Source organism: Stenella coeruleoalba, assembly GCF_951394435.1.
Source record: "Stenella coeruleoalba genome assembly, chromosome: 8".
In the NCBI taxonomy this organism is placed as follows: Eukaryota; Metazoa; Chordata; class Mammalia; order Artiodactyla; family Delphinidae; genus Stenella; species Stenella coeruleoalba.
The window spans coordinates 41,443,971-41,460,366 of record NC_137154.1 but is presented as its reverse complement, the minus strand read 5'-3'; the positions used below and the strand labels follow the sequence as shown (position 1 = coordinate 41,460,366).

Genomic DNA, 16,396 nt, shown 5'->3' with positions numbered 1-16,396 from the left:
TCATGTGGGCCCAGGAGCCGGACTATTATCTAGGACCCCATTCATACCAATGAGAGATAAGGGAGCAATCGTCCGTCATTCTTTTCTGTCTGTTGGGAAGTACCATCATCCCTCATCAAAAGCACTAGAAGGAGGCTGATGAGGGATCTTGAAAGAAGAGCTATGGTTTTTCGAAGGTCATTCACAGGCTGCACTGTGGGGAGGAGGTGGCCCAGCTTTGGCCATCACTACCCACGAAAGCCCTTTGGGCCTGAGAGAGCTGGGTAGGCACCCACATCTCACTGCTCACAAGTGCGCAGGAGGAAGTAAGGAAAGAGCAAACTGTGCTTGGAGTGTGGTCATTTCCAGCACAGGTCACTGAGGGGCTGCTGCCTGCTCAGGCTCCTGCCCACATCTCCTGAGACAGTGCAGGGCCCCTGAAGACACTGGGCCCGGTGTCTCACGATGTGTATTGCAGCAGGGCGAGCAGAGCTGAGGCCCCTAGCCCTTCCTCCTGACGTCTACCATCTGGACTCCAAGCTCCCACAAACCCTAAAGTGAATGCAGCAAAGGTCACCTGATTCCTACTATAATCCCCTGAGGAATTCTTTTGGACCAGAGTCCAAAAACGCCCAGGAATTAGCTTATGTTTCTCATTAGTTTGATTTAAAACCTTTCTCCATTCTCAGAAAAAATGTTTAACCCAGTGTTTTGAGACAGCATGTCATTCATCACAAGTTTATCTTACGAACAACTTCGTGTTTCTCTAACTCTGGCTGCCATGCCTCGTAACTGGCATCACTCATTCGGGCTACAGCACAACCATGTTCATCTGCAAAGTCATGAAGGGCTTCATATTGGTCCTGGTCTCTCCAGCCTATCATGGAGGCGGTATCCCTTGTTTGGGTTCCTGGTTCTCAAACATGGAATTGTGATACACTGGCTGTATCTGTTCTGTTGTGTCGTATGTTGAAAACCATCTATTACAAATAATAGTTGAAATACCAAAGTTTGCAAATTAATTAGATCAAGGTCAAGGGCATCTTCATAATAATGCCTGTGTCACTCATTGGCTATCTTGAGAGGTTTCTGGTGAGAAGGGAAGCATGTATGAATTGTGAGAAACTGAGACCACATTGTACCGGCAAGCGTTATCTGTCATGTGTCATAGCAATAAAAAGGCTGAAAACTGATGGATGGAACCCCCCCACCTTATGCCCCCTTAGGAAAATGTTCTTTGCTCGGTGTGTTCCTGATCAGCGCACCTTGGATTAGCTTCTGTACACATGGATGATGTCTGGTTCTCCCAGCTGGCTAGTGTTCTTGACATTAAGTCATAACAATGTTTAATTACGGGTTTTGCACATGGGAGTTAAAAATCCCACTGACGGCTTCCCTGGTGGCGCAGTGGTTGAGAGTCCGCCTGCCGATGCAGGGGACACGGGTTCGTGGCCTGGTCCGGGAAGATCCCACACGCCGCGGAGCAGCTGGGCCCGTGAGCCGTGGCCACTGGGCCTGTGCGTCTGGAGCCTGTGCTCCGCAACGGGAGAGGCCACAACAGTGAGAGGCCCGCGTACCGCAAAAAAAAAATCCCACTGAGCATGTCCTAGGGTTTGTCACCACCTGTCAGGCCCTCTAGATGCTGAACATGTACTTTTAGCTCTCACCTCTACTTGGAGAAGACAATATTAAATTTCCTGTTTTTCCCTGATAAGGAAACTGAGGCACAGTCAATAGTTAGAGAATTCCAGAACTTGAACCCAAGCCTGTCTGACTCCAAAACCTGTATGTAGTACCAGATACATAATTTGCAGAGCCTGGTGAAAATGTGGGGTCCCTTGTTCAAAACTTAAGAATTTCAAGATGGTGACACTGAATTTCACAGCACGGGGCCCTGAGAGTCTGAACAGGTCACACACTCGTGAGGCCGGTCCTGCTCATCCTCCTTCCCTGCCCCACAGAGAAACTCCCCTCTCCAGCCTCTGAAATAAGCCTGTTTCCAGAGCTCTGCTAAGCCACGCATCCAGCTCCCCAGGTCCTCAGAAAGTCAGGAGGATAGAGTGATTTCAGGGTCCCTTCTCTTCCAAATAATTCATGGTTCTAAATATTGTTCCCTGCAAGCACACAATTCATTATATTTTTCTGGAAGTCAGGTAAGAAGCAGCATAAAAAAGGAACAAGAATATGAATCCTCCTGGAATATGAAAGTGTCCTCTGAATAACCAGGGACCTGCTTGAACACATCTACAAACTAACACGGTGTTCTCAGCCTTTAATACATTACATCCTACCAGCTGCTCTATCAAAGAACCCGAGTCCAACCAGGATGAAAATAAAAGCCCTATTTTCCCAAGAAAGACATTTATATGCTTCCCAGCCTTCTGTTATTATAGACTTATCGCTTGCTGCAAGTTTCAAGGGCATTAAAAATCACAGCAGATATTGTTGGAGGTAAATCTTATGCTAATGGCTTTCAAACACAAATGAACAAAAATAATAATCGCATTAGTGGTGGAAAACTGTAATAATATTATTGAGTATAAATTTTAATATTGCTATAACTTCAAAACACCAAGAAAATTAATGAAAAATTACAGCAGCATTATTGGCAATAATGACACTGGTGGCCAGAGAGGGTGGGGGAAGGGCACAAGGCACACTTCTTAGTAGGGGACAGAGGCAAATGGGTCCTGGTGGGGACTGTGGATTAGAAATACTGAACTGAGGCTGGCCTGGCAGGTCACAAATGAGTAACCCAAGGCAGGTAGACGCAGTAGGGAATGGCAGATCCTACGCAGACCCAGGACCCGAAAGTGAGCTGGTGTATGCTCATCTTATGAAAATGTTTCACTAAGACCATTTCTACTTTGTTAAGTAGACATCTATGGCATGTATACTAGGTGTCTGGTTCTCTGCTGAATGTGGCCCAAAGATGGTGCCCCCTTCACCATGTTATTCATGCTAGAAAGCTAGGCATCATCCTTGATTGTGCCTCCTGTCCCATCTTCTGCCTTCTCTTCTAAATTCCTCCAGGTCACTTCCTCATTACCGCACCTCTATTTAAACCATCCTCATCGCTTGCCTAAATTATTGCACTAGCCATCTGACCTCCCTGCCTCCAGTCCTCTTCCTGTTTTCCACACTGCCCCACGGCCATTTTATAAAATACCAATAGGATTATGCCACTCTCCCAATGAATGGCTCCCGACTGACAGCAAGATAAAGTCCAAACTCCTTATCCTAGCTTGAAAACCCTCTATGATCTGGCCTTGTTTACCTCCCCCATCTTATTTCTTGCTGCAGCTCTAAGCTATACCCATGCAGAACCTCTTTCAAACTCTCCAGAGCCATGTCCCTCTTGCATCTGGGCCTTCTGTCAGCCTGGAACATCTTCCAGCACCCCATCAACTGGTGAACTGGTGAACTCCATCTCTCCTTCAGGACTCAGCTTAGATGTTGCTTCTTCCTGGAAGCCTTCCTGAATTCTGTACAAAATCCATGCCCTTGCCATGTGCTCCCACAACACCCTGTACCTCCCCCATCATTACCATCATCACGTAATGATGCAAGTCCTTGTTTGATGTCTCTCCCTCACCAAACTGCAAAGTTCAAATCCATGTTTTCCATCTCTGTATCCTCTTAGCTGGGTATAGTTTTAATTGCTTCATAATTGTTACTTGCATGAGTAATTTACTTGATAACTTTACTAAACATCTACTAAATAAATGCCAGGCGTTAGAGATCCAACAGTGAACAGATCATTCCCTGCCTTCATGGAGTCTGCATTCTAATGGGGGAGACAAGAAGAAAAAAGGGTTAAATAATTATAAATTATGGTAAGAGAAAGAAACTAACAAGAGGTGGCTAGAAAATAGCAGTAGGGTGGGACCTTGTTAGTAAGGTAGTCAGGGAAGGTCTTGATGAGACCATTAAGCTGAGACCCAAAAGAAAAGCACAAGGAAAAGATCACTCTAGATGGTGACAACAGCGTGTGCAGAGACCCAGAAGTAGAAAAGAGCTTATCATGCTTGAAGAACTGACAGAAGACTGGTGTGGCAAGAGGGGAATCAGTGAGGGGGAGTGTGGCTCTGTGTGAATGAAGGACACACTGTCTCCGCGCTGGAGGAATTCACAGATTGGGCTGGAGAGGTGGATACATAAATAACTATTTCCGTATAATGTACTTAGTTTCTTTAAGGGAATCTCTGCAGCAGCTGAGGAAATGCAAACATTAGACTGTGGCAGCCCTTGAAAGTGCCATTCTCTGGGTCCCCCCCAGCCTTTAACATCCCCCCTATTTCCTGAGGACACATGTTAGACACATATTAGTTTCCCTGTCCCTTCCTCTGGGCAGGCTGGGTGTGGTACCCTTTCCTGGGGTGACCACAGCTCCCTGTGCGGTCCCTCTCCTAGACTGAGTGGTCCCTGCTTCCTTCTTTCTTTCTTTCTTTTCTTTCTTTCTTCCTTTTTCTTTTTCTTTTTTTTTTTAAATTATTGGAGCATAGTTACTTTACGGTGTTGTGTTAGTTTCTCCCGTACAGCAAAGTGAATCAGCTGTATGTATATAGGCATCCCCTCTTTTTTTATTACTTCCCATTTAGGTCACAGCAGAGCAGTGAGTAGAGTTCCCTGTGCTTTACAGTAGATTCTCATTAGTTATCTATTTTATACATAGTATCAATAGCGTATATATGTCAATCCCAATCTCCCGATTCATCCCACCGCTGCCCCTTTTCCCCCTTGGTATCCACACGTTTGTTTTGTTCTCTACGTCTGTGTCTCTGTTTCTGCTTTGCAAATAAGATCATCTATACCATTTTTTTTTTAGGTTCCACAAATATGTATTAATATCTGATATTTGTTTTTCTCTTTCTGACTTACTTCACTCTGTATGACAGTCTCTAGGTCCATCCACGTCTCTACAAATGACCCAATTTCGTTCCTTTTATGGCTGAGTAATATTCCATTATATATGTGTACCACATCTTCTTTATCCATTCATCTGTCAGTGGACATTTAGGTTGCTTCCGTTTCCTGGCTCTTGTAAATAGTGCTGCAATGAACATTGGGGTGCATGTGTCTTTTTGAATTATGGTTTTCTCTGGGTATGTGCCCACTAGTAGGATTGCTGGGTCATATGGTAGTTCTATTTTTAGTTTTTTAAGGAACCTCCATACTGTTCTCCATAGTGGTTGTATCAATTTACATTCCCACCAACAGTGCAAGAAGGTTCCCTTTTCTCCACACCCTCTCCAGCATTTATTGTTTGTAGATTTTTTAATGATGGCCATTCTGACTGGTGTGAGGTGATACATCATTGTAGTTTTGATTTGCATTTCTCTAATGATTAGTGATGTTGAGCATCTTTTCATGTGCCTCTTGACCATCTGTATATCTTCTTTGGAGAAATGTCTATTTAGGTCTTCTGCCCATTTTTCGATTCAGTTGTTTGTTTTTTTGATATTGAGCTGCTTGTAAATTTTGGAGATTAATTCTTTGTCCATTGTTCCATTTGCAAATATTTTCTCCCATTCTGAGGGTTGTCTTTTTGTCTTGTTCATGGTTTCCTTTGCTGTGCAAAAGCTTTTAAGTTTAATTGGGTCCCATTTGTTTATTTTTGTTTTTAGTTTCATTACTCTAGGAGGTAGGTCAAAAAAGATCTTGCTGCATTTCATGTCAAAGAGTGTTCTGCCTATGTTTTCCTCTAAGAGTTTTATAGTGTCTGACCTTACATTTAGGTCTTTAATCCATTTTTAGTTTATTTTTGTGTATGGTGTTAGGGAGTGTTCTAATTTCATTCTTTTACATGTAGCTGTCCAGTTTTCCCAGCACCACTTATTGAAGAGGCTGTCTTTTCTCCATTGTATATCCTTGCCTCCTTTGTCATAGATTAGGTGACCATAGGTGTGTGGGTTTATCTCTGGGCTTTCTATCCTGTTCCATTGATCTATATTTCTGTTTTTGTGCCAGTGCCATATTGTCTTGGTTACTGTAGCTTTGTAGTATAATCTGAAGTCAGAAGCTCCATTTTTCTTTCTCAAGGTTGCTTTGGCTATTTGCAATCTTTTGTGTTTCCATACAAATTGTAAAATTTTTTGTTCTAGATCTGTGAAAAATGCCATTGGTGATTTGATAGGGATTGCATTGAATCTGTAGATTGCTTTGGGGTAGTATAGTCATTTTCACAATGTTGATTCTTCCAATCCAAGAACATGGTATATCTCTCCATCTGTTTGTGTCATCTTTGATTTCTTTCATCAGTGTCTTATAGTTTTCTGCATACAGGTCTTTTGCCTCCTTAGGTAGGTTTATTCCTAGGTATTTTATTCTTTTTGTTGCAATGGTGAATGGAATTGTTTCCTTAATTTCTCTTTCTGATCTTTGGTTGTTAGTATATAGGAATACAAGAGATTTCTGTGTTAATTTTGTATCCTGTGACTTTACTAAATTCATTGATTACCTCTAGTAGTTTTCTGGTGGCATCTTTAGGATTTTCTATGTATAGTATCATGTCATCTGCAAACAGTGACAGTTTTACTTCTTCTTTTCCAATTTGGATTCCTTTTATTTGTTTTTCTTCTCCAACTGCCATGGCTAGGACTTCCAAAACTATGTTGAATATAGTGGCAAGAGTGGGCACCCTTGTCTTGTTCCTGATCTTAGAGGAATTGCTTTCAGTTTTTCACCATTGAGAATAATGTTTGCTGTGGGTTTGTCATATATGGCCTTTTTTATGTTGAGGTAGGTTCCCTCTATGCCCACTTTCTCCTGCTTCTTTCCTTTTCCATCTCCCAGGCATGTTCTATGTCCCTGGAAGGTGAGCACTTGTTGATTTCCCTCACGGCTCTGTTCTTATTCTATTGCTTCATTATGGTTACTTTTAATGTTTTCAATTTTAAACACATCTACTTGTGTCATTCAGATTATTCTATTATCTCAGGGTCTTAGGGACTAATGTTCATTTGATGAACTTGCCCTCTCTCCCCATCACTAGTTTCCTCATTTGATTTTGGATTGTTTGCTCATCTTCAGTGGGTCTTTTTCTTTGTTCCCTGTGGGAGTCCTCTGTGCCCAAGTTGTGTTGTCCCCTCAGGGGGAGATTGTATTTTTGTCTTTCCACCCAAGTTTTGATGGCATTTCTCAGCTTAGAGCTCCCCACTGCCAGGCCAATGTAAATATGGACTCTGCACTTACACAGGGGAGAGTCTGGGGCTTCTATTTCTTGAAGGTGAATTTTCATTCAAGGGCCTGGACAAAGGACAAGTTTCCTTGCCACCTCCCCAAGTGACTGATGGAGGGTTTTCTTATCCCCATTCAGCCCTTCAAAATGTCCAGCTTGATGCAGGGGTGTCTTCCCACATCTCACCTAACAGCAACTTGAGACCTCCCCTTCTCTTCTGCATGGCTTTAAAACCTCCGTCTCTAGCTCCAGGGGCCATATGCCAGGCCTGGCCCCATGCATCAGCTCCTACTCACAGTTTTGGGTTAGACTTTCCTCCTCCTTTCTGGCATCCAGGGAATTTTTCTAAACTCCCTTAAGCATTTTTGAAACTTTGTCCTGCTCTCTTTTGTCTAGCATTTCTACATGTTTGTAGCAGGAGGGAGACCCTTTTGCATCAGCTCAGTCCTTCATGTTTCCTGATGTCCACCTAGCGTCTCCAGCACTTCATACGCTGTCTCACACACAGGAGCTGCTCAACCCATGTCTGAATTGGTGAATTGACACACAAGCTATAAATGTCTTGTGGCCAAATTAAGTCGTATGGACCCTGCTTGGGCCCTAGCGTGGCTGAGGCGCTCTGCCTTGGCGGGGAGGACTCTTTTTCCATTCTGGTTGCTCTGGTTCAGATCAGTGAATAACAAAACCTATGCTGAGTTCGACACAGCACAAGCTTAATTCAGGGGCCAAAGAACGGAGAAGTGGGAACTAAGGTTCACAGATGAACTTCTCGCCCACCTGGCCAGAGGGATCTAATTTTAAAGGGTAAAGACAAAGGGAGGAGGAGTGAGGCTACTGATGGGGAGGTATATGCATTAGTCTGCTGAGGAAGGGGCAAGGCTGTTTCGAGGGAGGGGGGTGCCATCCCCTTTTTATCCTTTTTTGGTCCTTAGTGTTCAGTTACAGCCCCTGGTAGGTGTGTTATTTCATATGCCAATATAGTAAAATTAACTTGTAATGAGACTCAGGGTCTGTTGGAGGTCAGATTCATTGCTCTCTTGGTCCCGGCTGTTTCCATCTGGGTTGTTTTGTTTGTTTGTAGCTTCCTTTCTGGGCCCTTTAACTTAAAGATTTATGTTCACTCCTGCTAAAGGTGGGGGATTGGCAGGATTTGAGCAAGGACATTCCTGCTGAAGGTGAAGGTTAGAGGGTTGTGAGCAAAGACCTGGAGCAGCTCCGGCAACAGTCTCTTGCATAAATCATGAACTGTGAATGGGTACTCACTTATGAAAAAATGCTAGAAAAAACACTCCAACTTTTATATTTTTAGAAATACAGGGAAAAGAACACTCCAACTTTTATACTTTTCTAGATTCAAGTCTTCCCTGACCATAAGAGGTCAGACAGTGGTGGACCCTAACACAGACATTGATTATTTCACCTTCAGGAGGCCTCACTTTGGCGGATTCCTTAAACCTGCTGCCAGGATTATCCCACCACCTATGGCACAAGAATCAATAAACAAGCAGATGTTCTTTAAAGCTGAAACAGTTTATAAGCCTCTGGAAACTGGTAGAAAGAGTTGGAGAATTTTCTTTTCTCATCTCCGTTAAATCATTAGAGATAACAGATGTCTACTAAACTTTTATTTTTCCTGATTTTTGATTTTCTAAACTTGTGATCCCTTTCCTCTAAATGAAATTAAAATCATTGGCGGATTTCTGATGTTCTCCATGAATTGTGACATGCTGCCTCATCTGATTGAGAAAGTCTCTCTCTCTGTCTCTCTCTGTCTCTCTCTCTCTGTCTCTCTCTCTCTCTCTCTCACACACACACACACACACACACACACACACACACACACACACACACAATCAGCTTTTATTCATAATAATAAAGTTCCAATGATCTTCAGTGCTTGTGAGAAGTAGTACCATATAACAGCTAAAAGCATTGGCTCTGAATCAAGACTCCTGGGTGCAAATGCTAATTCCAGCTCTTACTTATTTTGTGACTTTGGACAAATTGCTCAACCCCTCTGTGCCTTGGTTTCCTCTTCTATGAGATGAGGGTGGTAATATGCCAACCTCACAGAGTTACCGTGAGGACTAATGGAGCTGTTGCATGAAAAGTGCTTGGAGCAAAGCCTGCCCTGTAGAAAGTGCTCGCTAATTGTTACCTATCATTACCATGTTTTCATTCTTGGTCTCCATTTCCTCATCAGTAAAGTGAGGGGTCTGTCCTAAGACCGAAGAGCCCCTGAAGGAGCTAGAAAAGTTAATGATTCTAAAGGTTCAAGTTCATCATGTCAGTCCCCAGCCTGAGAACGCCACAGGATGAGGACACCCCTCCTTTGCCATCGCCCAGGCTCTGCCTCAGCCTGCCCCTCCCACCCCTGCTTAGCAGTGTCATTTCCTGATGGCCCTAGCCCTCTGTCCCAAAGTTGACCCTAAACAATTTGGAGGCAGTAACCACATCCTCATGTAAAAATGGAGCCACAACGAAACTCCATGCCCATTCCAAATCTATTCCTGTGCATGTGTTCTTCCCCTTCCTTGGAATAGCTTTATCCGGATGCCCACAGGAGCTAGTTCAACGCCACCTCCAGAGCAAGGCCTAGAGGCAGCCCAAAACAGGAGATCTTCCCACATACAGCAGGACACTTGCTGGGGGTAGAAATGCAGACAAGGCTTCCAACCCAAGAAAGGAGGTAGTCTAGTGAAGCCTCTTTTTAAAAAAATTTTTAATGCAATTTTAAAGGTTGCCTTCCATTTACAGCTATTACAAAATATTGGCTCTGTTCCCCATGTTGCACAGTACATCCTTGAGCCTATCTTTCACGCAATAGTTTGTACCTCCCACTCCGCCACCCCTATATTGCCTCTCCCCCTCTCCCTCTCCCCACTGGTAACCACTAGTTTGTTCTCTGTATCTGTGAGTCTGGGGAAGTCTCTTAATTGTAAGTAACAGAAACCTGCTCAAACTAACTTAAGAACAAAGGAGGCTTTATTGTAGGGAGAAAACAGAACTCAGGAGAACACAAGTTAATACCGAGCGCAAAAGAGCCTCATGAGAACCGTAACCAGAAGGCATCGGGCTGAGACAACCACTTACACTCTCCCCTCCCCACCCAACCCCACCACCCCAGAGTCACATGGTCTTTTCTATGCTCTTCTGTGTGACTCTCTTCCAGCATCCTTTCTCAATAGATCTGTTGTCTCTTCTTACTTACGTTGCGCATGGCCCCAAATGGTGGCTCTGTGACTTTCTTCCTTGGCTTCCCATAGCCAACTGAGCAGTGTTGGTGGCTCTTAGTTGAAATACTGGGAAGACAGACTGATCATTAGACAGTCTGTGCATGGGTGCCCCCTGCATCAGGTATCTACTTCTAATCCAATCAGCAGTTATCCCCATGTAAAGAACCATAGAGCCTATGAGTCCATACAGGGGCTGTGGGTAGGGCAATTTATACTAAAAAAAGGAAATGAAGGTAGAAGGTAAATTGATTGACATTTCAGGGCAGCAGTGGATTGGCAAGAAGTAGACCAAGTGATAGAAACCCAGGCAGAGAGCCAGAATTCAGGGCAGGATATTGGGGATGGGGCACTAAAGAGAACAAAGGCTCAGCACAAAAAAGAGAGGAGAGCAATGGAACCCCAGGATTCAGAGCTAAGCCAGTTGGGTGAGAAATGCTGGGTCTAGAGATTGGTTCAGCTACTGAGGTGGGGCCAGGGATATCACTAGACCTAGCAGAAGGACTTGGAAAGGCAGAGATCAGAGAAAGTATATAGGAGCCAAGGGCACAATCAAGACCACTTATTTGCTCTTGCATTGCATTGCACTTATCTACTGCCTTGCATTGTTACTTAAGAACCATGAAAACAGTACAGGGCAAGTAGGTAAGCTTCCTAAGTCTTTGACCTTGAGTAGGTCACCTAACCTCACTGAGCCTTAGATTTTTCATTTGCAAAATGGTGATAACGAGAATATGAACTTCGTATGTTGGTGATGAAATAATACACATGCAGTGCCTGGCTTGAAGGATGACCCATTATTACTCTTAGTATTAGGACAAAAAATTAAATTTGAAGGATTTGTAATCCCCTTGTCCTCCCATATTCTAAGAAGACGCTTTGGTTTCATTGGGTGGGAGTGCAATTGAAAGAAGAAAAAAACTGCTAGAGAAAGTAGACCAGGAAAAAGAAGTGAGGGGAGGAGTAAGGCCAGGAAGCTGGGACAGTATTAGAATTTTAAGGCATGAGAAGAGACATATATGAGCAGCTGCCCTTTGGACTGGAGAAAAAGAAAGGTCCAAAGAAGATTTTTAGTAAATTTGATTTCTAAAAGAAGAGACATCCGAAGAGGATTTTTTAGCCCCGCACTTTGCAGAGCACGGTGTGATGTCGTTAACCCTCTGCTGCCTCCTCAAGAAACATTCAGTAAACACCTACAGTGCTTTTCAGGGCTTCTTGGAGTCAGACTGGGTAGAAATTTTAGATTTTGTCACGCTGCTACACACAGTCCCCAGGGGTGCCCAGTTTTATTGGTGTTACATTAATATTGTTATCCATACCTCTTTTGTCCTTCACCACCTCATTCAAGGCTTAACTCCATGGAGTGTGTAAGTGGGTACTTGTGGTTGATAGAAATAAAGTGATACCAGCAGTGGGGGTGGAAAAGAAGTTAAAGAAAGATTCTCAGTCACAAACATTTGATACAGAAATTAGAGCATCAGTTGAGAGGTGTGATTTCAGTCATATGAAACCTTTTGTTTGCTTTCAGCTGCATCTTCAAACAAATCTAAATCACAGCAGGACAAACAGCCAAAGCGAATCAGTGATGCCTGTTCTTTAATAAAACTGGCACAGGCTGCTGTTGCTGGAAGGAAGCAGAGCCCTGCTCTTAGCTGCAATTCCTGACCTCCACAGTTTTACATCAGAGCATCATCAGTCCCGGGAAAGTTTTCTGAATCTCTCCATGGACGAAATGGGGGACAGTTTTATTCAGAACTTATAGGTTATTTAACGCCCTAAAAATCTATTTTTACAGCAACTGAGCCAAAATATTGCAAACAGAAGGCAAATTTAAATGGGGAAATAATAAATTGTCAAGATTTAGAGGCAATTTGGCAATATCTATCAAAATTGTACATTTTCTTTTTTTATTGTGGCAAAAAAACCACCCACATAACATAATACTTACCATCTTAACCATTTTTTTAAGGGATTTTGCTTTTTTTTTTAAATTTTTTAAATTTATTTATTTATGGCTGTGTTGGCTCTTCGTTTCTGTGCGAGGGCTCTCTCTAGCTGCAGCGAGTGGGGGCCACTCTTCATCGCAGTGCGCGGGCCTCTCACTATTGCGGCCTCTCTTGTTGCGGAGCACAGGCTCCAGACACTCAGGCTCAGTAATTGTGGCTCACGGGGCAGGCTGCTCCGCGGCATGTGGGATCTTCCCAGACCAGGGCTCGAATCCGTGTCCCCTGCATTGGCAGGCAGATTCTCAACCACTGCACCACCAGGGAAGCCGCCATCTTAACCATTTTTAAGTGTACAGTTGTGTAGTGCTGAGTATATTTACACTATTGTGTGTACATTTTCTTTATACCTTGACATAGTAATCCTGTATCTAGGAATTTGTTTTTCAGAAATATTCTCACACAAAGGTATATGAGGAAGAATACCCATTACATTGTTTTATAAACATTGTTTTATAAAATTGTTTTTATAAACATTGTTTATAAAAATAAGAGATGGAAAGAAGTGATTTTTTATCAATAGGGGACATATTTAAAAACTCTGGCTGCTTTTATGTAATTAAATACCACGCAACAATTAAAAAGAATAAGGCATGGGCTTCCCTGGTGGCGCAGTGGTTGAGAGTCCACCTGCCGATGCAGGGGACGCAGGTTCGTGCCCCGGTCCGGGAGGATCCCGCATGCCACGGAGTGGCTGGGCCCGTGGGCCATGGCCACTGAGCCTGCGCGTCCAGAGCCTGTGCTCCGCAGCAGGAGAGGCCACAGCAGTGAGAGGCCCACGTACCGCAAAAAAAAAAAAAAAAAAAAGAATAAGGCAGATCTGTATGTACTGATATAGAATGCTTCCTGGTATATATTACTAGGTAGGGAAAAACAGAAGAGTATCTCTAGCTAGCTGCCATCTGGGGAAAAAGACAGTTGGGTCAGAGTCAAATGCTTGTATGCATGTATAGAATATTATATGCATAGAACATCTCTATGTACACATACCAGAAACTCAATGTCTCTAGAGCAAACCGGGAGAGTAGGGGTCAGAACTGAAAGATGTATTCACATTTCACTGTATGCCCTTTTGTACTGTTTGTATGTATACATGTTACCTTTTTAAAAGAATGGTATTTAAATAAAGAAAAGTTTGATTAGAAAGTGAATATTGCAAAAAGATCAGGACTCCAAACTTAATCTGTAAGTTTAAGATTTCCCCCGGCACATAATCTAAACAATTCTACAGGCTGATTCTATGGAAATGAAAAACTAAATAGTCGAGAATAGCCAGAAAGTATCTGAAAGACAGTAATGATGGCGGGGGAGGGAGGTGTTGGGGGGAAGGGGGGCAGTAAAGAGAAAAGACTAGCCAAACCAGATATTAAAAACTACATTAAATAAGACTGTGTGACACTAGCGTATGAATAAGCAGATCAATAGTGTATAATCGGAAGTCCAGTAAAAGACCCAAATTTATTTCAAATTAAGTGTAAGGAAAAAATATAATTTCCTGTCACTTGAGGAAAGATGGTAATGGCACAACTGGAAGTCGTGGAAAAACACAATTTGCTCCATAGTTCAATCCTTAAACCAAAATAAACTCCAAGTATGTCAAAGATTTAAATATTTAAAAATGAAGGCATAAACGCATTAGAAGAAAACATGATAGAATCATTTTATACTCTAGAGCAAAATCCCTTCCAAGCATGTCACAAACCCCAGAGGTCATAAAAGAAATAACTGATAAACTAAAAGCATCTTTTTAATTGTGGAAAATATTTAAACATTTTAAAGGTGAAAGAGAAAGTGGGGGGAAATGTTTGTAGCCCATACAATAAGCAAAGGGCTAATTTCTTTAATATATAAAGAGCTCTTATGGGTCAGTTTTTTAAAGAACAATAAACCAATTTTAAAAATGATCAAAACACATAGACAGGTTTTCAGATATTTTAAAAGATGCTTAACCTCATCTACAATTATGGAAATTCATTCCACAGAGCTATAATTTTTGATCTATTGGACTTTTGATAACTATATGTTGACAGAGGTGTAGAAAAACACACACTGTAATACGCTAATTGTGGCAGTGCTGACTGGCACAGCTTTGTGGAGGGCACATTTCTCTGACTTATAGCTCCTATCCAGAAACTCATATACACAGATATACTCACACATAAGCACATGCTATTGATTGAACACTGTGTGACAGAAAGAGTACAAAAACTTAAATATCTATTAGTAGGGGACCAGTTTTAAAAAAATAAGAATTTGAGATTAAACATTGCCAAGACAAATCATTTGGTTAACAAAGAAAGTGCAGCAGAGTATTTGTAGTGTACGCCACTTGTGTTATCATTAAAGATGCACACTTACATTTCTTGAAGGGCATATAAGAATATGAATAGTGGTTGCCTCTGGGGTAGGGACCTGAGAGACTGTGGGATGGGAAGGGCCGGGGAGTCTTTCATTGTGTTGCCTCTGGTGCCTTTTGAATGTTGTACAATGTCTTTGCAAAGCTGTTCAAGAAAGTGATTATTTTACAGTTGAAATAAAAAAGAAATAAGCCAAACACTCAAGCTTAGGAGTCTTTAAGAAAGCACATTGTGTGTTCTTGATGAGTTGTTCTCAACCTGGTGAACAACAGACCTCATCTAGACTCTGTTCATGGAGTCAGGCCCATGTGGTACCAGTTTGCCCTGAAACGCCCCTGAGGACATGGTCCCCAGGAATGGGCTGGGCCAAAGTAGAGATTTATAATCCAGGTGACCAAAAGCAGTTGGCTCAGAGAAAGAGTATAATTTAATTTTTCCAAGGAGGAAAGCAAAGGTCAGAGTCGGTGCTTGGCCTTAGGTCTGAGGGGTGAGGCCACAAACAGGAAGACCCCGGAAGCCCACATAGTATGGGAAGGGCCAAAAAGTGCCCGAAGCCCCTCCCGGTGTGTTGGCAGCCACATGGCCTAGGAGGACCTGATGTCATAAAGAATTAGAGAGGACTGGCCAGAACTTTCTCCAGAAAGGCTCCAGAAGTGATCACAACTACCCCCTCTTCACCTCCAAAACTACCAGGCAGTGGTCCTTCACGCTTCAGGTGTTTAATGCCCTGCAGAAGACGGGACCTTGTCTGTGGCTTGTCCCACATTCATGGGCCTGAGTTCTGCAGGGGCCAGTGTGAGCTTCCCTCCTGAGAGTGTGCCCTGTGGACAGGGGCCTGTTCACAGGCCATTTGCAACCAGTCCACGATGCGCTAAATCCAGAAGTTAAGAATAAGTGTTTAGAAATAGCAGTTTAACAATGTCCAGTGACTCGACTAACAAAAAAAATCAGAACTTGGATACAGCCTGCAACAGATTTGATATTTTAAAGTGAAAACAAACTGGTCTTCTACTAGAGTTGAGAATCATTGTTCTAGAGGCAAGGAGTATTTCTTGAGTCATCTTTACCTCCAATACCTGAGTCAGGGTCTGGGATATCACAGATGCTTATCTGAAGTTACCCCAGTCCACAAGGTTTTTTTTTAAATAATAAGACTGAGGCTTGGAAAACATATGTGACTTGCCCAAATGCTAACGGCAGCACAGATCCTCAGCCCAGGACTCCTGACTTCCTTTCTAGAGCTTTCTCCTCTCTCTGCTAAGAGAGAAGAGACATAGGCAGCCCTGAAAATTTCATCCTGTTGTATACACTAAAAAACTTACCCAGTCTTCACCAGACTCTGTGTCTGAGACAGTTTATTTTTTTATATAAATTTATTTATTTTTGGCTGCATTGGGTCTTCACTGCTATGCGCAGGCTTTCTCTAGTTCCTGTGAGCGGTGGCTACTCTTTGTTGCGGTGCGCGGGCTTCTCATCACAGTGGCCTCTCTTGTTGCGGAGCACGGGCTCTAGGCGTGTGGGCTTCAGTAGTTGTGGCTCGCGGGCTCTAGAGCGCAGGCTCAGTAGTTGTGGCACACGGGCTTCAGTAGTTGTGGCTCACGGGCTCTAGAGCGCGGGCTCAGTAGTTGTGGCACACGGGCTTAT

General features: G+C 43.0%; 1 protein-coding gene across 3 annotated transcripts in view; it reads left to right on the top strand.

Annotated features, from left to right (window-relative positions):
• Positions 1-16,396, top strand: part of SPON1 (spondin 1) — a 312,023-nt gene that overhangs the window by 199,932 nt on the left and 95,695 nt on the right. The window lies entirely within an intron of this gene.